Source organism: Mya arenaria, chromosome 16 (genome assembly GCF_026914265.1).
Source record: "Mya arenaria isolate MELC-2E11 chromosome 16, ASM2691426v1".
In the NCBI taxonomy this organism is placed as follows: Eukaryota; Metazoa; Mollusca; class Bivalvia; order Myida; family Myidae; genus Mya; species Mya arenaria.
This window is the reverse complement of record NC_069137.1, coordinates 51,487,820-51,512,470: the sequence shown is the minus strand read 5'-3', so window position 1 is coordinate 51,512,470 and position 24,651 is coordinate 51,487,820.

Here is a 24,651-nt window from a genome sequence, read left to right as displayed (position 1 = left end):
CCAAGTTAGATAACTCTAGTTTGCATTTAATGCAAAAAATGACCCTTTATTATTCGACTTAAAATTTCTGGGTAAGGTTTTGCATGTAACCACATTTAAGTCAATATCTCAGCAAAGACATCATGCATTGCATTGAAACTTAAGATATGTATTCCTAACTATCTAACCTACTAAATTAATGAAGTTAGATAAAACTGTTTTGAATATAATGCAAATTATGGGCCTTTATTATTTGACATATAAATTCGAACACATCTTGTATTGCGTTGAAACTTTAAACACAGGCTCCCAACTATCTTCTATATTTTATCATTTTTGCCCCTTTATTATGCGACTTAGAAATACTGGTTAAGGTTTTGCATGTTAGCACACATAGTTAATATCTCAGCAACTACTCATGTATTGCATTGAGACTTTTGACAATGGTACTCAACCACCCAACCTACTTTACTAACCAAGTTAGATAACTGTATTTTGCAAATAACGGCCCTTTATTATTGGACTTAGAAATTCTGCTTAAAATTTTCCATGTAACCACATTCATGTTAATATCTCAGCAAATACATAATGTATTGCATTGAAATCTAATCTAATTTTACAGTGATCCATGTTTCGCCAAAACTTTTCAATCCTTACACTGAAAAACGGCGTGATGACATAAACATTTTTCGTTTTTTTTTTTATTTTTCAGGTGACGTGGGAAACAACTTATGAAAAAACTTAATGAAAGAATTGGACACGTAACAATGAGTTTACAATATTTTTTTGTTTAATAACACGTTTAATATGCTATAAGAATCGTACATGTACGTGTGATGATCCTTTCTTCTGACTGTGAGAATCAGATAAATGTATGCTTAAAATGTCACAGACTACGAATGCAGAAGAGAAGCAATTCAGGTGCGGAATATGTTCCATTGATTTTATGAATAGCAAGCATTTACTGCGCCACATGAAAATACACACGGGAGAAAAATCATTCATGTGTGAGACATGTGGTGCTGCCTTTTCTCACAGATGTTATTTACAATACCACAAGCGAACACACACGGGTGATAAACCATACAAGTGTGAGATATGTGCTGTGGCGTTTGCAGAAGGGACTAATTTACGTAAACATATGAGAATACATACAGGAGAAAAGCCACACGAGTGCGAGATATGTGGTAAAGATTTTATTACGAAAGATGTTTTAAAGAGACACAGGCGTCAACATACGGGTGAGAAGCCGTACCAATGTGAGACATGTGACACGGCTTTTACTCATAAGTCTATTTTAAAAGGACACATGCGAATTCATACAGGAGAAAAGCCATATGAGTGTGAGAGATGTGGTAAAGCCTTTAGTATGAAAGATATGTTAATGAAACACTTGAGAATTCACACGGGAGAAAGGCCGTACAAGTGTAAACTTTGTAGTAAAGATTTTTCACAAAGAGACCATTTACGAGTTCACATGAGGCTTCACACAGGAGAGAAGCCATTTAAGTGTGAGACATGTGGTGAAGCCTTTGTTAGGAAAGATGCTTTAAAGAAACACATGAGTCAACATACTGGAAAAGAAGAAAAGAGTTGTAGATGAACTGCTTGTAACTAATATGAACTGTTTATGAAAATTATTATATCATTGCAAATGGAAATTCAAATTTGCATTATTTATTTTAATACATGTAGTTTCTTTACGTCACAAAGAGAACAAAATACAAATACATCTTAATTTGTCTGTCTCTCTCTCCTTCTTGTCCGTCCGTCACACTCTTGTGTAGAGAATAACATAAAAACTTTCAAATCAGTCTGGAGTTTAGCCCCACATATCCTTGAAATGAACAAGTCATTTTTCTAATTGATTGCACTGCTGGTGTTTGACCTCGTATTACCCCTGTGTGACCCTAAACAGACCGTATGTCTTTACGGTATGTAACTGATATCACTTTTGTCAGATTAGAAACATGTATGTGTGCCTATTTAAAAGTGATCAATACACCTGGGTGTACAGACAAAAACAAAAATATCTTTATCTTAGTTACATTTATTTTTGAAAAAAATACCTATCATATTAACTGTTTTTATACACACAAAAATAAAACAGTAACATAACATCTGTGTATTATTATAAAAAAGTTATTTATAAATTAACGTCCTTTGAGTGGATATTTACAGTGGTTGTGACCCATGGCGACCCTTCTGCGAAACCCTTTAAAATGGTTCTTGATATGCATTTTGCTTCAACCTTAATCTTGATAGATTTACTATGTTCCATAGTCAGTTGACCAATTTGCACGCGAAACAACACTGATTGTGTTTCGATCACGACCCAAACACCATATATGGGACGAAAGTTCTGTCTTAAACATTAAACAAAACAAGTTACGTTTCTTATAAGAAAAATAAAGTCGGTTGAACGTAAATACGGTGTGTTCGATAAAGTGAACGCATCCTGTGTACGAGTACAATCATTGCGGAGTAAATGTTAAAGCTGCACTCTCACAGATAAACCATTTTTACAACTTTTTTTATTTTTTGTCTTGGAAAGAGCAAATTTTTGCGTAAATGTCTGCAAACCAATGATATAAGATTGCTGACAAAAATCATATTTACGTTCGAAAATTAATGTTTTATGTTACTAACGGTTTAAGAAAAATGCATTAAACATCAATTTTTGAACTTAAATATAAAAATCTGCGATCTGATTTTTTGTCAGCAGTCTTATATAACTGGTTTACATGGATTTTCGCAAAAAAAAAAATGTTCGTTCCAAGACAAAAAATAAAAATGTTGTCAAGACGTTCAATCTGAGAGAGTGCAGCTTTACCATAAAAAGTAGATTCAGCATTTTCAGCCTGTATTTGAAATAAAAAAAACACATTCAGCTTGAAAGCCTATAAAGAAGTGGGCAGTAGCCAATAGTTTAAGATGGTATATAATCGTTGTATTTTGTTTTTAAAGAGAGCGTTATGTGGAAGCTGATTGTCATTATTGTGAGTCCTGCGTTTAATTATTTGTCTGAGATACAGGTGTCTTTTTTTTTAAAAAGTCAAAATAAAATGAGCGGTTGCAAATATTTATACTTTTTGCATGTACTATGACTGTTTACGGTAAATAAATACCCTTTCTTTGTTGATAGATATGTTTGCTTGAAATATAATATATAGTTGTAAAACTTTAATATTGTTAATAAACTCCATTACAATGTTATAATGTAAAGAAAATCAGTCAACGCAAAGACTTTCGAGGCGATTTTAACACATACACTAACTTGTATTGTTACGAAAATACTTCTGAGGCTGCTATAACGTTCACAGTTTATTGTTACACAAGGACTTTCGAGGCTGTTAAAACGTTTTCACTTTTATTGTTATGCAAATACTACCGAGGCTGTTATAACATATTCAATTTTATTGCTATGCAAAGACTACCAAGACTGTCGCATCTTCTTGTTATGACATACATATTTCAATTGGGCAAGAGAAGGGGATGGTGAGCCAGGCTACCCTCCCCCATCCCCTAGCCGACACCGGCCCTCTCCCACTTCTCACCATCCTGCAACCGACAGTGTGGGATTTTAATGCTGTAACCAGTCAAAACAAGTGCGCCGCGGAGCGTCTGCTTCAGTCGAAAAAAACTTCGAGCAGATCTCGACAAATGGTAAAGCCAGTGTTTTAGGTATCGCTAAACATGTGCGTTATTGATATGGTGACATGGGTTCCAAGTTAAGTTATTATGTAATGAACATGCTTTTAACCGTAGTAAAATATAGATGCTTCTCATTAACTCGCAGTTATAAACTCTCGCAGTTCGATTAATAGACCATGGGACTCATTGAGGCGCTAGGCCCGGTTGATTTCACTTACCATTTATTTTTAATAACCGCGCTTAAGTACAGACCATGTTTCATGTTATAATCATAAGTTTAAAGAACAAACTATTATGTAGGAAACGGTGCAATCATTATTAGGCGACGCTAGTGAAGTATATTAATTTATCTTTTAAAGCACTTGACTTGCACAGTAAAGAAATCTGCCTCATTCAGAATTGTTCATCCAGAGAGCAAAAGTTCTCTATGCTTAGTCGTTATTATTCGGATACGCTAATATAATGTTAGAAGTCGACGCGCTGACCGTACAGTGATAGTTTGTATAATTCGTAGGTTGTTTGCATGTTAAGAGGGATCGCTATTCCAGAATGGAAATAAATTTAGTTACGGCAACGATGCTATAACTATAAAAATCATATACAAATCTAACATCGGTAAATCTTCAACTAAATTTGATTTTGGTGAAATCTTGTCTTTCTGTGGTAAAGAAAACTGAATGAACATTAAGTATATATTTATATTAACATCAACAACATGTATTTCAGGTTTCTATTTTGAAGTGCGTGTGTTTAACTCATACTTTCATAACTGTTTTACCGAGTTGATAAATATATAAATATGTTCGAAAGAAGTAGTCAATCTCTCTATTCCGTGATGATTTTGTGTGCACTTTTTAATCAAGGCGAAACAAAAGTGTACAATAAGTGTGTCACTCTCAACGAAAATACAAATGTGGTGTTCACTGGTGTTACATTGTCGAAATGCGCAGATTTATGTTCTTTAAGAAGTTGGTGTCAACTCATGAGTTACAGACGGCATTTCCAACTCTGTGTTTTGTACATGGATCAAAGTATTGTTCAACAAGACTCTACAGTTTACGAAGAACATAGCGCTTGCGAATTTTATTTCCGTCAGGAACTTGGTACTGAGGTTCGTTCATAGTTTGTATAAATACACGTTTACAATTACTCAATTCAAACAAAAAACATTATACTAGAAAATTGTTGTTCCAAGGATAAACAAATGTGCAAATAACATTTGCATGAATAAGATAACTGAATTGTTACTCTCCGAAACAAAACAGTAAATATATATTGATAAATCCGTCTGTCCTTTGTTGTAAACTCCATCCATCAATTTGCTCTTATATTTTCGGCAGAATTTCATCAGACTTGAATTCAGTGATTTGCCTTAAGCTTCTCCTTCAAAGTAATCTATAATGTTCTCATTCATTTGATTTTGCTCGAACAAATTGTTTGAAAATATGCACCTTAAACTTGAAGACGTCAAACGTGCATTCATAAATCCTTTTTTAGAATTTAAAAGTAAAGAAGCATAGTTAGATAATATAAATTTTATCGTTGTATGCTAGCGGACTAAAGAAAAACTGTATCAAAAAATATATCAGTTCTGCAATAACCAAAAAAAAAATTCAAAGAGGACAAAGATTCTGAAAAATTGTAATAAGCATTTATTTAGTAACTCTATGTATCATCGTTACATTTATGTCTCCAAAAGTCGAGGAAAACATCATGTAATATTCCAAAGACTTGACGTTATTTCAGACATAATGTGAATTAGGCAACTTAGTTTTTTTCCGCTAGTATATATATTACCATAAGCTATGTCAATGGGGGGAGGTGTAGATAGGGGTGCAATAACAGCTTCAGTAAAACAGACATTGATATTTTCACTCTTTCTCACCAGTGTGTACTTCGGGAGCGTAATAATACAATGACAAAATGTTTCGTTAATACCACAGAAGGTCAACAAGTAGTTTCAATATTTTCTGGTAATAACATTATGTCAACAATAATTTGTTATTACCACAGGAGTCGATTAGCAGACTCAATAGAATGACGACTGTTATTTTCAGTTTTGCTTTTGACGCGTATCAATGTTATGCCATTAATAGTTTGTTATTATCGCAGGAGTCTTCTCAATGTGATGCTCTATGTCCTGGACAGTTGTCCACGTGTGATCTTGTAAATCAGACTTGCCAAAAATCAGGTATGTAAACTTTTTTGAAAATATGAAATAAGATGATTTATCCTGTCACTTGCATACATATCGATCCAATAACACTCGCCCACAACGTCCCATCATTATGCAAAATAATGACATTGGCAAAACAATCGACCTGAAAATCTACATGTGATGTGAAAATCTTACCCCACCCGCTATAAATGCTGGAAACTGTGAAACAGCATTCAACGATACTCGTCGATAGTTTATTCCATTTCTGTGGTGAATGACAAAATCTCACTTACAATAGAAATGTATGATCTCTTTGCCGGTGCAGTTCTGAACATCCAACACTATGTATATTTGTCGATTGTTTGTAAACACTCGTGATCTTGAATCTTGACCTGTGTACTGTACACTGTGACTTGTGGAATAATTGTTACATCATCAGATAAAGTTTGGAGACTGATCCATGCTTATGCACGTTTAAAAGCTTTTTATGTTTTGAATTGATATTTAGGTATTAAAATGCAATGACTTTGAATATAAACGTATTGAAAAAACTTGAACAGTTTTGAGAACTATTTTGGGGGCGATTTAAACATGGATACCGGGTGTGATGACGTCAACAGGGAAAAAAACAGTTGCCCCCCTTACTTTTAAAGATACTTAATAATTTTAAGGTTTTTATAGTGTTTAATTAACAAAGTAACAGGATAAATAGAATACTAGGTTAGTGCCGTGAAGGAGAAAGTTTATCTGGCTCGGCTGCGGATTTTATCGGGTTCGCCTTCGGCTCACTCGATAAATTCCTCCGCCTTGCCAGATAAACTTCCTCCATCCACGGCACTAACCTAGTATTCTCTATATCACAATATTCTTTTTTTTAAATTAACAAATTGCAAAACACATTTTATAAATTACATATGGTTATTTTTTTGTTAATGTTTATGAGAATCAATAGTGGACAAAATATTGCATGCTCTTGTGGACCTAACAAAAACACAAAATGGCGCTCTGAGAGTCAAAATATGTATCAAATGCCTGTTGATGCTTAACATAGGTTAAGTCTGTGTTGACCTTATTGGAACGTATATATATATATATATATATATATTTATTTCCTCCAATTATGAAGAGCAAAACGTATTTACAATTGATAAACATATACAATGATATTACATAATATATGTGTATAGTACATGTTTGATCTGTTCAATATTTAAATATGCAATTTAATGTGGTTGATAATCATGCAATTCATCACAATGTATAATAATAACTACAGTAATGCATAATTAATATCTGATATGGTACATCGCATACTAGTTTACATGTATACGAGAAGTACATTCAAGTAAGGCGCTATAGTTTAAGCATAAAGCCTAGCACATGCAACCATTACACCATAATTAGTTGAGCAACCGTAACTCTTTGCCGAAGCAACACTTAACAAATACTGACCCTGGTCAGCATAGGTCATTTACATCAATAAGCTAAACTTGCGAATACCATACGCTTTATTGATAGAGTTCCATAATTCTTTCTGTCATTTGTCTCTCATATGACAAAAACCAAGAACATGCTCAGTCATGTTTTCCGTCAATAAACTGCACAAGTTACATCGTTGTGGGTATGGACGTGAAACAACGTTTCCGATAGCATTTAGGATTTTTACACATAGTGGACGAACTTTTGGACTGTTTCTGGCGATTCTTTAAAGAGGGGAGCATTTATTTTCTTGCACAACATTTTCAAGTTCTAGGTTACAACCTACGCTCGTTATATCCACAAACAATTTATGTTTTACCGGTCGAGTTACGTTAATGTTAAGTAACTTCTTCCATGCAAACTTCGATGGAAATATGGCATCATTTACATATGTATTTAAATAGTACAACAGGTTATATTTTGTTAAAAGTCTGTAAACGTCAGGTATAAATCCGAACTGTTTATCAAATTTCAGAAATCGCACTAGCCTATTCACAAATAACTCCTTGGCTTAAAACTTGCACGGGAGCCGACATAACTGGCCAAATAGTTGAAGTTTCCGATAATCTATCATTGTTTCGATATCTGTCATATTTTATGTACACAGTGAAAAGTTTGATGACATACTTTTGCGGAAGCCTTGCATGTGCTTAATACAATGACGATGGGCAACTTTTAACTTTCTCATGTCATTTGCCGAGTGCTGGTTCCACATTTTACATCCATATAACGCTTTTGGAAGGATTTTACACTGGTATATTGTCCTCAATGTTATAGCACTGATCATTTCAGGACATATGCCACAACTACAAATGCCGAAGTAAGTCCCTTTAAGCTTAATACACGCTTCGCGCATTGATTCTGTGGCAGATAGATGTTCATCACATACATCACCAAAGTGCATGCATTTACTAACGGCGGAAACTAAATTCTGACCAAATGAAAATATTTGCTGTTGTCCGATAAAGTACGTTTTCCGCTCATAACACAATGCAGCTTATTCCGTTCAGCACCTGACGCCAAACAGTTTTTTTTAAGTTTGTGTCGGCCTTAATGGAACATATCATATTGTATGTAAACCCTATTTAAAAAAGGTCTACAAATCCCGTTCTTTCCCTTGTAACACTTGTTTAGTTCATGTTGGCCTTAATGGACAATATTATACTGCATGTTACCCCTAAAAAATGAAGTCAACTTATCCCGTCCTGCACCTGACGCCTTACAGTGGTAATGGTTGTGTTGGTCATAATGGAAAATATTATACTGTATGTTTCCCCTAACGAAGTGAGTCAACTTATTCCGTCCTGCATCTGACGCCATACAGTGGTAAAGGTTGTGTTGGTCATAATGGAAAATATTATACTGTATGTTTCCCCTAATGAAGTGAGTCAACTTATTCCGACCTGCATCTGACGCCATACAGTGGTAAAGGTTGTGATGGTCATAATGGAAAATATTATGCTACATATGTTTCCCCTAATAAGGTGAGGTTAACTTATCCCGTCCTGCACCTGACGCATTACAGTGGTAAAGTTTGTGTTGGGCATAATGAAAATATTATACTGTATGTTTTCCTTTTTAAAATAAGTCACTTATTGGAACATATTATATTTAACGTTTTGTCTTTAGAAAGTCATACAACTTCTTCTGTTTTCACATGACTCCTTACGTTGGTAAAACTTCTGTTTGCCTAAATGAAACATATGACACTTTACACTAAACCTATTAAAATAAAGTCAATTCATCCAGTCTTGGTAAACTGAATGCATATAGTTAGAGTTTACCAATTAAGGCTTTAATTAGAAGGAAATATTTATGTTTGTGCTTTTGAAGTGTGTTCCATATTGATCAAGACAAAATAAAGTACGTGTTATATGGATTTGTTGATATAAAGAGCTTTCCCGCTTTGACAGTTATTCAGTTATGAATTATTTAAAGAACAAAACAAATTGGCAAGGGTTCACGATTTAAAAAGCGTTGGTAAATCACTTGAAAACAATATATTTGACGTATACAATGCTTTACATAAAACACGATATATGATGAAAAATAATGATCATTTATCGCAAGAGAAAAGCCAACTGCCTGTCAGTTTTTTGTTATTTCCAAACATGTAATCGGTGTTCACATTTCGACCACCACAACCTCTTCGGTAGGAGACGGACACGAACATATATAGCACAACGACCTCTCAGATAGCAGACGAACATGAACATATATATGGAACTCTCATTTAGGAATCGGACACCAACATATATACCACAACGACCTCTGAGATAGATATATAACCACTTCCAGTATTATTAATATTATTCACAACGGGTAAAATATATCAACCCGCGTTCGACATAATATAAAAAAATCCGTAAAATAAATGATGAGTGTACAAAGTTATACCGACTTTATTCATGTGCAATTGAATAAACCATATAAATATAAAAACGACAAAAAAATGTAGATGGGAAAAATATTTGATAGACCGTGAATTATATTTACTCTCGTGAGATACATTTAACTGTCACTTGATAGGCTCATTGTCGTCTATGAATTTCCCAGACCAACACACTGTCACCTTCGACCACCGATCAACACACTTATACATATGATCTTCCCTGTAAAACACAATACTACCTATGAGCTTCACAAACACACACACGCACACACGCACACTCGCACACACACGCACGCACGCACGTGCGCGCACACACACACAGCCACTTATTATGACCTTCCCTGACCAATTTGTCAAAGATTACCTTCTCTGGCCGACACACTGTCAACTTTGACCATTACTGACCGAAAAATTGTAACCAAACCTCCTTTGACAGACACTCCAATATTTCCTTTACTGACCGACATGCTGTCAGTAATGAATTTTTGACAAACACAGTGTCACCTAAGACCTTCCCTGACCGAGACTCTGTATTAAATAACCTTTCCTGGCAGACGCACAGTCACCTATGACATTTCCTGACCAAGACATTGCCAACTTTGACCTTCGCTGCCCATTATATTGTCATCTATGCCATTCCTTGACCGACACAGTGTCATCGATTTCCTTCTTTGGTAATCACACTGTCTCTTATGACCTTCACTGACCGATACAGTGTCACCCGCGACATTCTCTCACCGACACACTGTCACCAATGATAATATATGTTAAGATACACCGTCACCTATTACCTTCTCTGATCTTCATAACGTCTACTATGGCTATGGCAGACACACTGTACCCTATGTCCTGACAGACAGGAAATAATCTACGTCCTTCGATGACACAGCAACTGTCCGCTCTGAATTCAATGACAGAAAATTGTCACATATGACCGTTAATGAATAACACTATAACCTTTGATTTTCCCTGAATGACACACGGTCACTTGTGAATCTTACACGCTGTCACATGTGGCCTTTTCTAAACACAAACAGAACGTTACTTATGACCTCTTTTAGAAGTTTAACAAACACAATCAACTATAATAGATTCTAAAGACGGAAACACACTTTCAGCTATACTATCTTCCATTACACCCACACACATGTATGTAAAACATAATTACACCGTCACAAACACAAACTGTCACCTAAAACGTCAACTAAGATACCAACACATACTGTCACCTTAAACCTCAACTAAGAGACCAACACATACTGTCACCTTAAACCTCAACTAAGAGACCAACACATACTGTCACCTAAAACCTCAACTAAGAGACCAACACATACTGTCACCTTACACCTCAATTAAGAGACCAACACATACTGTCATACATAGCCTCTAAATAAAGACAAACGTACACTTTTAACTATAGCAACTTCTAAAACCCTACACCGACTGTCCTCTATGACCTCTTATTTAAACACCGACATAAACTGTCACTTAAAACCTTTTCTAAGAGACAACACACTGTCACCTATGATCTTTTTAGTGACTTACATAATAGCCTCTGGTCAATGACCAATAAACACTGTCTGCTATGTTTCTTTCATTTACATTGTCACTATGCACGTGTCAATTAAGACCAACACACACTCATTTTATGACGTCATTGCACTAGTTGTGATTACTACTATGACAATTACGATGCTTATCGATTGCAATTTATAACATTGATTGCTATGGTGATTGTTTATTACATCACACTTTACACGTGATATAGTACAATTGGGTTCCTCAGTGAGATTTAGTGTGATGAAACAGTGTGGTGGAACATGTGTGTAATTGTCATTTATGAATGTTGCTTGCATTTCGTGCCTTGTTTACATTTGTATCCTTCCAGTATGTTTTTGCTTTAACTACAAACGAATCCAATACACGGGCCAGAAAAAGCCTTTTCCAAGACCATCTGTCGTTATTTACACACGACGGAAGCTTAATTGGTGAAGGAGAGTCTTATAAATCTGTGTAATCATTATACATACAAAATACCTTATCATCTGTATTTCAGCCTGTATTAATACAAAGTTGACCGACTTGCCTTTAAAAGTTTTGATGCATTCAATTATGTATGATATGTTCCAGCCTGTTCACCATTCAGTGACCCTTACGGCGTCATCAGCGGGAATTTGCGTGGCGACAAAAGTGTGGTCAAGGTTGACTGTGATTTCATGACGTTGGATGGCAAGCAGAGCTATTACAGTACATGTCAGGCTGGTATGTGGACGGCAACGAATCTTTGCCTTATAGGTATATGTCTGTTACATGTTAAGTATGTTAAAATAATTGAGGATTTTGTCCGCCAAACATCTTATTCTTACCGCGCAAACATATTCCACGATAACACTTGCACGATTCGTCCTTCACCGTCATGTTTTGACATGTTTTGCGATGGTTGCCACCACCTGCCGCCTTTGACAATATATTCTTAAATAGGGTGCTAAAAGCTATGATCTCGGAATTAGATAGTGATATTTCAAAGGTAGAATATACTACCAAATCTATAAATCACCATGCTCGCATTAAACAAACGGTTGTTCAGTTGGACCAGACGAATGTCGTAAACAACGCTTCCCTTTTTTATTGTGATTCTTCATTGCACTATTTAACAATGTAACATTTTTGTAAAAGGTATATCCACATTTGGCCAAATGATTTAGATTTATAACCTCGACCTTCCTTGATTGACACAAACTGCCAACTATGACCTTCCCTGAATGACACATACTACCACCTATAACAATCCCTGACCGACACATACTGCCAACTATGACCTTCCCTGAATGACACATACGACCACCTATACCAATCCCTGACCGACACATACTGCCAACTATGACCTTCCCTGAATGACACATACTACCACCTATAACAATCCCTGACCGACACATACTGCCAACTATGACCTTCCCTGAATGACACATACTACCACCTATAACAATCCCTGACCGACACAAACTGCCAACTATGACCTTCCCTGAATGACACATACTACCACCTATAACAATCCCTGACCGACACATACTGCCAACTATGACCTTCCTAGAACAACACAATACATACTGCCAACTATGACCTTCTTTGACCGACGCATACTGCCAACTATGAACTTCCCTGACCGACACATACTGTCGCCTATGACCTTCCCTGACCAACGCATGCCACCAACTATGACCTTCCCTGACCGACACATACTGTCACCTATGAACTTCCCTGACCAACACACCTGTCTTATTGACCTTCCCTAATCGACACTTTTTCACCTATGACTTTCCCTGACCGAAACAAACTGTCACCTATGACAATCCCTGACCGACACATACTGCCAACTATGACCTTCCTAGAACAGCACATACTGCCAACTATGACCTTCCCAGAACAGCACATACTGCCAACTATGACCTTCCTTGACCGACGCATACTGCCAACTATGAACTTTCCTGACCGACACATACTGTCGCCTATGACCTTCCATGACCAACGCATGCTGCCAACTAAAACCTTCCCTGACCGACACATACTGTCACCTATGACCTTCCCTGACCGACACACTTGTGTTATTGAACTTCCCACATCGACATTCTTTCACCTATGACTTTCCCTGACCTTCACAAACTGTCAGCTATGACTTTGCCTGACCGACACATACTGCCAACTATGGCCTTCCCTGACCGACACATGCTGTCGCCTATGACCTTCCCTGAGCAACGCATACTGCCAACTATGACCTTCCCTGACCGATACATACTGTCACATATGACCTTCCCTGACAGACACCCTGTCTTATTGACCTTCCTGAATCGACACTCTTTCACCTACGACTTTCCCTAACCGACACATACTGTCACCTATGACTTTGCCTGACCGACACATACTGTCACCTATGACTTTTTCTGACCGACGACACATACTGTCACCTATGACCTTCTCTGACCGACACCATGTAATATTGACCTTCCCAACGCGATTTCTTCACCTATGACTGTCCCTGACAAAAACACACCGTCAACTATGACTCCTATTGAAAATCGAAACACGCTGTCACTTATGACCTTTCCTGACGTAATCACACTTTCGCATTTGATCTTGTCTTAAAAACCATCAATCCCTCTAATTGTGATTTCTTTGTACTGCTCGTAATTTCTGCTTTAATCATAATAATATCGATAGGAAACAGTTGACAGGTTTTCGTTAAATGATGATTATTATACACTCTACACATGGGACAGGTAAAATGTATTCCAAACTGTGATTCACCTTGTTGAAACTGTCTAGAAAAATATGTCAAATAATTGTCAAATAATTGTAAAACAGAAACAATCGCCAATTTGCACACAAAATAAATCACCAGTGTGCACAGGCCAGTATGAATTTATGAAAGTTGTTTGCAATACATGCTTAGTGTACGTTCGTATTCTCCATGTAAAGGTGTTTTGATGACAGGCATACTCCATGCTAAAAAACCCACAATGTATCCAGAATTTGAACACGAAGATGTTAACTTTTGAGTTACAACTACTACTACGTTATCTAAATTTTAATTAGACGGGAACCGTATAGTCGAAAGAGAGTCTAAATGTTTTGTCCGTCTCTCAATCCTCAACTACTTGCCTTTCTCTGGTCATCACAGCGTTGATTGTACTTCGGAAGTTTACCTGACTGTTGGGGCTTTACCAGGTTGTCCGCTACGTTTCCCTGGCACATCACGGGTCTAGTTCCATTTATAAAACTTGAAGCTCTGTCCGTGAAATATGTTGAGGGTCTCCCCTGTCTCAGTTATTCTAAGGTTTTATTTTCATTCGCATATTTGACAAGGTGTCAATCGTCGTTGTACTTCAGATTGCCGTACTGTTGGTATTTCCCTTTCAGGGGTGAAAGCAAAAAGGTTCTATCTTCTTCTTTATTGAATGTCACATAGTACCTTTTCGCATTCACCCCTCGAGATGCTTCTTCCTTTATATCCAAAGCCGTTCTGGCTGTGTCACGAGCCAGCAGTGAGTTGTATTTGGCTACTACGCATGCAGTTTCCGTGTTTAGAGGCAACTTTTACTATTCCGGTGAGGTGTGAAATTGTCTAGGTGTGAACCAGGATCGTCTCGCATGGTAATCCAGCGTCTTACTACTTGACCAACGATCCACCCCTAAGAGTCTAAGAAGTTTGCAATAGCATTAAGAGTACTACATTTTTTCAATGGTCAAACTTGAAGTAATACTTAGTCGACTAACTTAATTTGATAATAATTGTTGATACATTACATTACGCATGATATGCAGCTATAATTCAGCCTGTAGTGATACTATACTAATAGGACCAACTTTCACAAAATTTGTTACATTCCTTTAAGCATGACATATATCTATGTTCCAGCTTGTTCACCATTTAGGGACCCTCATGGCGTTATCAGCGGCAATTTGCCTGACGACAAAAGTGTGGTCAAGGTTGACTGTGATTTCAAGACGTTGGATGGCAGAACGAGCTATTACAGTAGATGTGAAGCTGGTAGATGGACAGAAACAAATCTTTGCCTTAAAGGTATATTCTGTTACAAGTCATTTTGTTAAAATATTTTAGGTATTTCCAAATATAATAGCATGATTCTAACTTCATGCATGAGTATATATCACGGTGATATCTGTGGGCGATTTGTTTTTTGAGAAGTTTGGCGATGGTTTCTGCTTTACAATTCTTTGACATTTTTTCAGTGTACTTGTATATTTGCCTTTAGCTAAGTCGTAAACGCACATATAATACATATTTTTCGTCCATATCTAGATTCATATCTCTGCATAACAAGAACTTGGTTGTTTTATTTGTATTGCTTGCAGAGTGAATATTCTTAACACACAAACAATACATTCGCAAAAGACCTATGCGACAATATTTAGTTTCTAAATGCATTTAAGATCAAGGCCAGACAAACGTCAAACAATAGACGCTACAAGACACCAAACATAATGCAAATATTAAACTACCAGCATTGATAAAACCAAACAGCCTTGGCATGGTTAGTGTAAGAGAAGTAACAAATTGCAATTGTGTTAAATACAACCAAAAGCATTTCACTTTATTCTCATATATACTAATGGCCAAAAGTCGTGTCCGGTATGGGTTTCATTTGTACCTTGCAAATCCTCAATGCCAATTTTCAACACGTTACTGTACCGGCAGTACTGGATCAAATTCTGTTTTCATTGAATGCATATTAGTGTCCTCTTTCAATCAATACCAAATTTATGAGTGTGTGATATAAAACAAAACAGATATTGTAGACTTGTGGATATTGTAGTTTTTGTAGACCGGACAAGACTTTTGGATATTGTAGTTTTTGTAGACCGGACAAGACTTTTGGATATTGTAGTTTTTGTAGACCGGACAAGACTTTTGGATATTGTAGTTTTTGTAGACCGGACAAGACTTTTGGATATTGTAGTTTTTGTAGATCGGACAAGACTTTTGGATATTGTAGTTTTTGTAGATCGGACAAGACTTTTGGATATTGTAGTTTTTGTAGACCGGACAAGACTTGTGGATATTGTAGTTTTTGTAGATCGGACAAGACTTTTGGATATTGTAGTTTTTGTAGATCGGACAAGACTTTTGGATATTGTAGTTTTTGTAGACCGGACAAGACTTTTGGATATTGTAGTTTTTGTAGACCGGACAAGACTTTTGGATATTGTAGTTTTTGTAGACCGGACAAGACTTTTGTACATTACTATATATGCATTGCATAGTTCATGAATATTAACTATTTCGTTACTCCGCCTGAATAGATTTGCCGTCTTTGCACGTTATTCACACTAAGGAAATATGTGTTACTTTGATTTACTGGTGAAAAAAGCATGTTTTTGATTCCTGGATCCAAATTATCCAAATAATTAAGTAATTACCGCAAAACCTGTTCAACAAATTTTACAATTTTACAGCCTAGTATGGTTACAAAATTGTAAACGTTTTTACTGTGTTAGAATCATATTATCTGGCAAATTATATTGATATCGATCTTTTAAAGTTAAAAAAAAATAGAACAAGATATGGAATTGAGTTATGAATCATTCAAGTGTACCCAACTTTTATTGCGTATTTAACGACTTAAGAAAGGAAGTTAATGCACGCAATATAAAATAATACAGAAATAAATTAACAAAATTTGACGCCTGGTCAAATAGGCGTATGGACACCCTGGGAATAGCTGAACCAGGGGAGTACCTACAAGATAATAAACTTCCGAGGATAACCAGACTATGCTAAGGAAACCGAGTGGGAAACCGCATGGTACTACCCCAGCACTCAAGTGACCTTTCTAAGTACAACAAGACGCTGTGATGACCAGCGGGAGCCAGGGTGTGGGGCGAAAGGCAGGATGTTTAGGATTGAGAGGCGGACCAAAAAAACAAATAGTGCATGAAATAACCAGATTCCCTGTCTGACTATTTACAATATATTATACCTTACATAAATGTGTCCTTTATATATATATAAAGTCGATCGGTCCGTATATCAGTGTATTTTAATCAAAAACCCAGTTTTATAACATCAGCGGTCCATAAAATATTTTTGACCAGTCCGGACCTCGCCAAAATATAATATGGACCGCTGACGTCATAAAAATAGCCAGTACGACTTGCGATTTTCACAACGGCGAACAATTGTCGCAATTGAAACATTAGTTGGTTGTTCAATGAAATTCATTAATAGCGGTTTTAGAATATCAAATAGTTATATAAAATGTTCGGTATAATATAAGGAATATAACACACCACTTCGGGCCATATGGCATTATAAGGACCGATCAATCAGCCCCGAAGGTGAATGGACCTCGGCTAACGCCTCGGTCCATATACACCTTTGGTGGCTGACTGGCCGGTCCTTATTATGTCATATGACCCTCAGTGGTGTGTTATATTTCTTAATTAAATCACTATCAGTTTAAATTTATAACAAGAGTGCCACAGAGCGAACACCAATGGTTGCCTGTTGTGTTTTCATCCAGTCAAGGGGCATAATAATTATATTTCTTAAATACACAGGATTCATAACGTGTACTGAGTTAAGGAAAAGTTTTCGAAAAACCAGGTTCTGATTGATTAATGAAGTGTTCAATCTTTTAAAACTGACCATGCTTTACTTCTAACTACATTTTGAATCTACTCTTTAAAAATGTTTAATATTTACTGGTCAACAGTTTCCGATACCTACATGGGTCCACTCGTCCCTGACAGCGCTCTAACTGCTAGTTCCGTTTGGCACTTTAATCATGGTGCGGCTAGGGCGAGACTCCATACGCAGGAAAGCTATATTGATGGGCAACTTTATGTCGGAGCATGGTCAGCGGGAATAAACGATCATAACCAGTATATTCAGGTACTCTTAAATTAACTTAAGGATTAAAATTCGACATGTTGCATTTTATTGGGGTATGGTATGCAATGGCGCAATTCAAAATGGGTGAAGAGGACTCCACCAGCATTTTGAATTGTGCCATTGCATACCATACCCCAATAAAATGCAACATGTCGAATTTTAATGCTTATATTTACATTTATTTAAATCTACATTTCTGCTAAAATAAATAGATGATTCAAGAGCATTTTCTCTTTTTTCTTTCTCTCGTTGTTCTCAACGGTGGGTAAATTAGAACAGCTATCGTAACCTAATTTTATACAATAATGAATGCGCAGATAAAATAGTTCCTTATGTATATGTTTATTTTCTATATTTTCAAGGACAAGTATATTATAAATTAGTATTATAACTGTATAACAACTGGAAAAATACAATTTGAGTTATGAAAAATTAACGATAACAAAAAAATAAATATCGCCACCTACAAAGTTCTCATTATATCTCGCGATAATACGCGATACTAGCGTTTGTTCGTCACGAGTTTTCATAATGGAGAGAAATTCCAGACAATTTACTTGTTGAGCGTTGTTTAGAAGAATCAGTTTGTGTATGAACCATGTTGGAATACGGTGTTGGACAAATCAGCAAGTGCATTGTCATTTCTTTGGAAGTTAACATTCAATTTGGATGAGGCGGTTGGTAGGGTAACGTGTTTAGCAATGGGAACTTTCGCGGAAGGAAAGCCAGAGGACGCGAGAAAACTTAGTGTTGAACTGAGCTCTTTCTTCTGAACGTTGCTGGGTGCACTACAATATGTTATTGTTTTATTTACTCATGTTTTGTCGGATGCTTTATTTACACCAAATGTCAATTCCAAATTCCGAAATAAGTCGTCATCATTGTCGTTTAATATTTCTCCAACTGTTCTATCCATCATGAAATAAAAATATACATTAAAATCAATGTAATTATCGTTTCTCATTTTGTTTTAACTGCTTTACTGCATACTTTAGTCTTGCAGGTTGCCAATAATTTTACTACGATTTCATTGAAAAAAATAGTTCCGTAGAAATGTATTTGCCACGCCCATTAGTATTACTGCGCCCAATGACAGGACAGAAGTGTCGAACAAATGCACGCGATTTCGATGGGAAATGCCATTGCACTTTATACAGAAATAATGTGATATTGATAAACAACAAACATCGTTAGGGAATGAAGTGTTAATGTAAATATATCTGATAAAGTATATGATAATTTCGTAATGAAAGATTAATTTCTATATATAGTTGCGGACGCGTCCAAGGGTCAACATAACAAATATGTTAAATAGTTAAGGATTGTGAGTGAAATCTCTAGGTCGTTGTTGTAAACGTGTAAAATGTCTACGTAACAGGTATGTTCAAGTATTTAACGAGTTTGAGTTGAGTTCCTATCTCTTTGTAATTTGAGAAAACAACATACGCATCAATAGAGGTTGAAACAGCAAGAAAAATCATATAAGATGATCAAATATTATGTAAAAAAACATTCCTCAATGGTTTTAACCCTTAAGTTGCTGATGGCGATTTTAAAGGCTTTGCAAACAGCTTGGAACCAGACCAGACGCCGAGTAACTCGGCGCCTGGTCAGGTTCCAAGCTGTTTGCCACTCAGTCAATATATCCCAAAAGTTTTAAGTGAATTGAAAAAAAAATAGAATAAAGCAGACAACATTTTTGAGCAGACGACAATTTACCCAGCATGCAAAGGGTTAAAGTTCACTGTTTGATATTGATACCGATATTTATTTTCTTTAAGGAAGTATATTGCCTGATTTTATGCTGCCCGAAAGATGGGCATATAGTTGCCGCTCTATCCGTCCGTCCGTCTGTCCGTCCGTTACACTCTTGTTCGATCCAATTAACTTATTATTATATCCGATCATGCATATTAATTGAGTAATCTCCCCGTAACCACTTTCTCCTAAGGCCAAAAAAAAAACTGTTTGTTTAGGGTAACCTTCCTAAAATTTATAGGTAGGGTAGGTAGGGTTGTTTTTTTTTTAATTTTATTTTTCAAAATCTGTCGTAAGTTCAGAGTGTTTTCTTGCACATGGCAGTCTTTCCTACATTACTGTCATTGCCTGACTTTGTTTTATCATATTAACAATAATTCTTATTAAAATCTGCATTTATCCGCCCTTCCTAACTCTCTATTCGCTAACGAATATTTATTTTGCTCAGAAACGGAAAAAAATAGTTAGGGTCGGCACATTTTTATAGGTAGGGTCGGATTACCCGAAACGGACATATTTTTTTAGGCCTGATTGATGCTTGTACTGACCATAACTTCAATAGAGGAAGTGCAATGCATAAGCACCATACTCGTATCATGTATATTTAGGTAGCACACCCCTAATGAATATCTCCACATAAAACTTGTCAATTTTAATGCTTATATTGTAAAGTACAAGACTACATTCTTTTAGGGTTTTAAGGTAATGGTTCGAATCCATCAATAAGCATATTTTCTAATCTTGTCTCAGTAGCTTGCATTTGTTACCAAAGTTTATATTGTATTTTATTTAAAATTGATTAAATACATTTCTACACATACATATCAACTTCTTTGAAAGTTTCACTACGTGCAGGCCCGGTATAAAAAGGAGCTTTTGGAAATTCAAACTGTATTTGCATTTAAAACAAGACCGAAAACTTTATAATTTGTTGGCATTGTGTTCTCGAAAGGTTAAGATTAAGTATTAAATGCCTAGTTTTAGGAATGTTTGGCATAATAATGCCCTGCTGTACATCTCCTGTTAATTAGACTGGTGTCACAGTAGGGGCAATTTTCTGTGTATTTGTGTATTGGCTCAGGGCCATTTAGGGTTGACACTTTTCAAGTAAATAATTTAATTATCGCATTAATATATATAAACAATATGCAGAGTTAATGTATTTATTAAATAAACCGATTGGAAATAAATAATAAACAAATAACAGTGATACATTTTTAAATAGTTATATAACATATATTTTTAAATCCATTTTATATCCAAATTATGAAGCATCCTGGTTAAAGCTGCACTCTCACAAATTGAACGTTTTGACAACTTTTTTTACTTTTTGTCTTAGAATGACTCAATTTTTGCAAAAATCCATGGAAACCAGTTACTTAAGACTGCTGACAAAAAAAATAGATTGCAGATTTTTATATTTAAGTTAAAAAAAAAATGATGTTTTATGCATTTTTCTTAAACCGTTAGTAACAGTTTGAGCCATAAAATGAATTTTCGAACGGAAATATGAAAATCTACTTTTTGTCAGCAAACTTATATCATTGGTATATCATTATATCATGCAAATAATTGCTCTTTCCAAGACAAAAAATTAAAAAAGTTGTAAAAATGGTATATCTGTGAAAGTGCAACTTAAAATTATATTAATGAGCTATTATATACACGGGTAAAGCACAATATTGGGAGCATATGTAATAACTGATTGTTTTTTATGTTTACTGTTGTCCTACATCAGTAAATCTTATGTTCAATCATTTGTGAATGTTTGATCAACTCACAGCCAAAATTTCAGCACCTATGCACAAACGGTCTCCGAGATACAACATGGAACGTACCTCAAAAATAGCTCTTTTTTGCGTTATGCTGTTGCACTTAAAATTTCACCCTTTCCCCTGTTGATACTTATTTGCTTTATAAGTGTTCATTAGGTGTATTCAACAGTTAGTAAAATTATCAAGGATTACTTTGATGTTTGGTTTGTTAAAATCGGTGAAGAAATGTGGTAGGTATGACGAAAACTGTTCATGTGGTAGTATATTATGCAAATGTAATCTTGAATTTCTCCTGTTTGTTATAAAGGATAATAAACCTTCATAATACAACTCATTTTTAACTAGTTTTTTGATAGAATTACTACTGTGATGTAATTCATCAACATGGAAAAGCATTTCATTGTGTTCGTAGCAAAACGTTTATTTCACATTTTTTTTTTAAATAGACAAAATACCTTTTCTGAAAAATGGTATGGTCTTATTTCAATTTGAGGAATGAATTGCGGGGTGGATGTCATTATCGGGGTATGAACGCAATTGGGCTGGTCAAAGTGTGTGGAGTCCGAAGGACCCTATGCGTACTTTGACCAGCTCAACTGCGTTCATATCCCCTATAATGACATCAACCCCGCAATTCATTACTTATATTTACACCAATGGTTCATTATTTCATTCAATAATTGTTAAAAAAATACTTTATTTTATTTAAGAAAACCTTTCAGTATTCCTTTCTTACCCATTCTGTAAATAGAACGACCCGTCTGTAACCGGAAATATTTTTTTTCAAATGACGTCACAATAACGCGGGAAAAGATCAACCACTTGAAATCACTTTTAAACGTAAAATTGAAACACTTCTGGCAACAATACATTTAAAATATAATAAATTAACACTTTCTAAAATGTTGATTTATATTTTACGGGACCTGCTGACAAAATACAAACAATAACAAGATCAATAGTTTTCATGTATATTGTTATGCGATAAATTGCGATCCGAACATATCCGAAGATGTTGCGTTCATCGATTGATAAACGCAATTGCCAAAAGGTAGTTCATTTAAGGAATGGAAGTTGAGGTGTAAATATAACGTTATGATGTTTTTGTTCATTCTTCACTGCTATATATAAGACATAAACTATACTGGTCACCACCTACGTTATTACATTTCAGATGAAGTTATATCCGAGAAGTTTTGTAACAGGTATCGCCACCCAAGGCCGCAATAACATCATTGATAGTTACCACATCCAACATCCACAGCGTGTAACATCGTACAGAGTCTCCTACAGTCAAGATTGCACAGAGTTCAAGTATTTAGCGGAGGAAAATAATTTACCACGTGTTAGTATTTTTTGAACGAAAATGTTTAGTTTTTTTTTTTAAAGCTGCACTCTCACAGATTGAACGTTTTGCCAACTTGCTTATTTTTTGTCTTGGAACGATCCATTTTTTTGCGAAAATCCATGGAAACCAGTTATATAACACTGCTGACAAAAACAAGATCGCAGATTTTTATATTTAAGTTCAAAACTTGATGTTTTATGCATTTTTCTTAAACCGTTAGTAACGGTTTAAGCCATAAAACATTACTTTTCGAACGGAAATATGAAAATCTACGATCTGATTTTTTGTCAGCAACCTTATATCATTAGTTTGCAGATTTTAACACACAAATTTGCTCTTTCAAAGACAAAAAATTAAAAAAAGTTGTAAAAATGGTATATCAGTGAGAGTGCAGCTTTAAATATGTAGAAAACGATTTTTTTACAACGAGCAAGTAATATATGGATGGAAATGGTTTATATAAGTGTTCAAGTGTAAGATACCGAAAACTATTTAAAATTTGTAATTACAATGTGAAAGTTAACGTTTGTAAACAATGAATGCTTTTCAACGAATCGTACATATACTGGTTTAATAAACATAAACTTATTGAAATAAACTAAACTTTATTCCAGTTGTGAGTGTATAACATGGACGAGCATGTCATGTAAAGATAGTACACTGGCGAATTATTTGTCTCAGAGTTAAACAGTTAGCTAAATAGACCGTCGGAAAAAAAGTTATATGTACTATTTTCATGAATTATATGAAGAAAAAAGTTAAACCAAGTAAATAGCTATTTGAACAAAATTTTCTTTGGTAAATTTATTACGGGACTTCATATGTTAATTATAGCATTTCTGTAAGTATGTTGGAGGTTGTTTTCTGTGTTTACATATTATTTCACATACTTGTAACCGTTTGGCGGACCTATGACCGGGCAATTAACTACAACAATACTTTAGGGCACAGTGTTGCGTATTGCTTGCATGTGTAGTGTGCTGTCTTTCCTGTTATGTGAAGATTAGACTCTTACCATGGGCCTGTAAACAGGGTTGAAAATTAGACCTCTGGCCCCAATTTCTCAAAACTTCTTAAGTCCCTTATAACAGGTTTAAGCTAAGCCCACTATTTTTGTTGTTCTACAATATGCGTAATATTTACTTCTTTAAGAGTTTTTAGAAATTATATAAGAAAAATCTGTATGCTAATTAGAAGAAACCAATTTTTCATCTATCAAAATCCATTATTAGTATGTATTTTTGCTAATTGAAATAAGCGACTTAAGCCTGTTAAGCTTAAGAAGTTTCGAGAAATTGGGGCCTGGGTTTTTAATGCAGTTTTCATTGTATGATTCTCCGATTTGTTCTACTTCACCAATCCCGGGTAATATTGACTCTAGACATAATTCGACATGCTTTCCTGTTTGTCTAGGTGTTCCCTGGAAACACTGATAACGACACGGTGGTAAAGCATATATTCGAAAGACCATTGATTGCTACTTGTGTACGAATCAACCCTCTTTCATGGGATGGTCATATTTCTATGCGATTTGATGTCATCGGCTGCCCGGGTATGTATTACTCATTTATAAGCAATTTACTATTTAAAATCCCTTTAACATTGCTGTTTACACGCAAGATTAAATTAAAAAATGCTTGATTGAATGATTAGTTGTATGATTGATTGATTGATTGATTGACTGATCGATTGATTGAT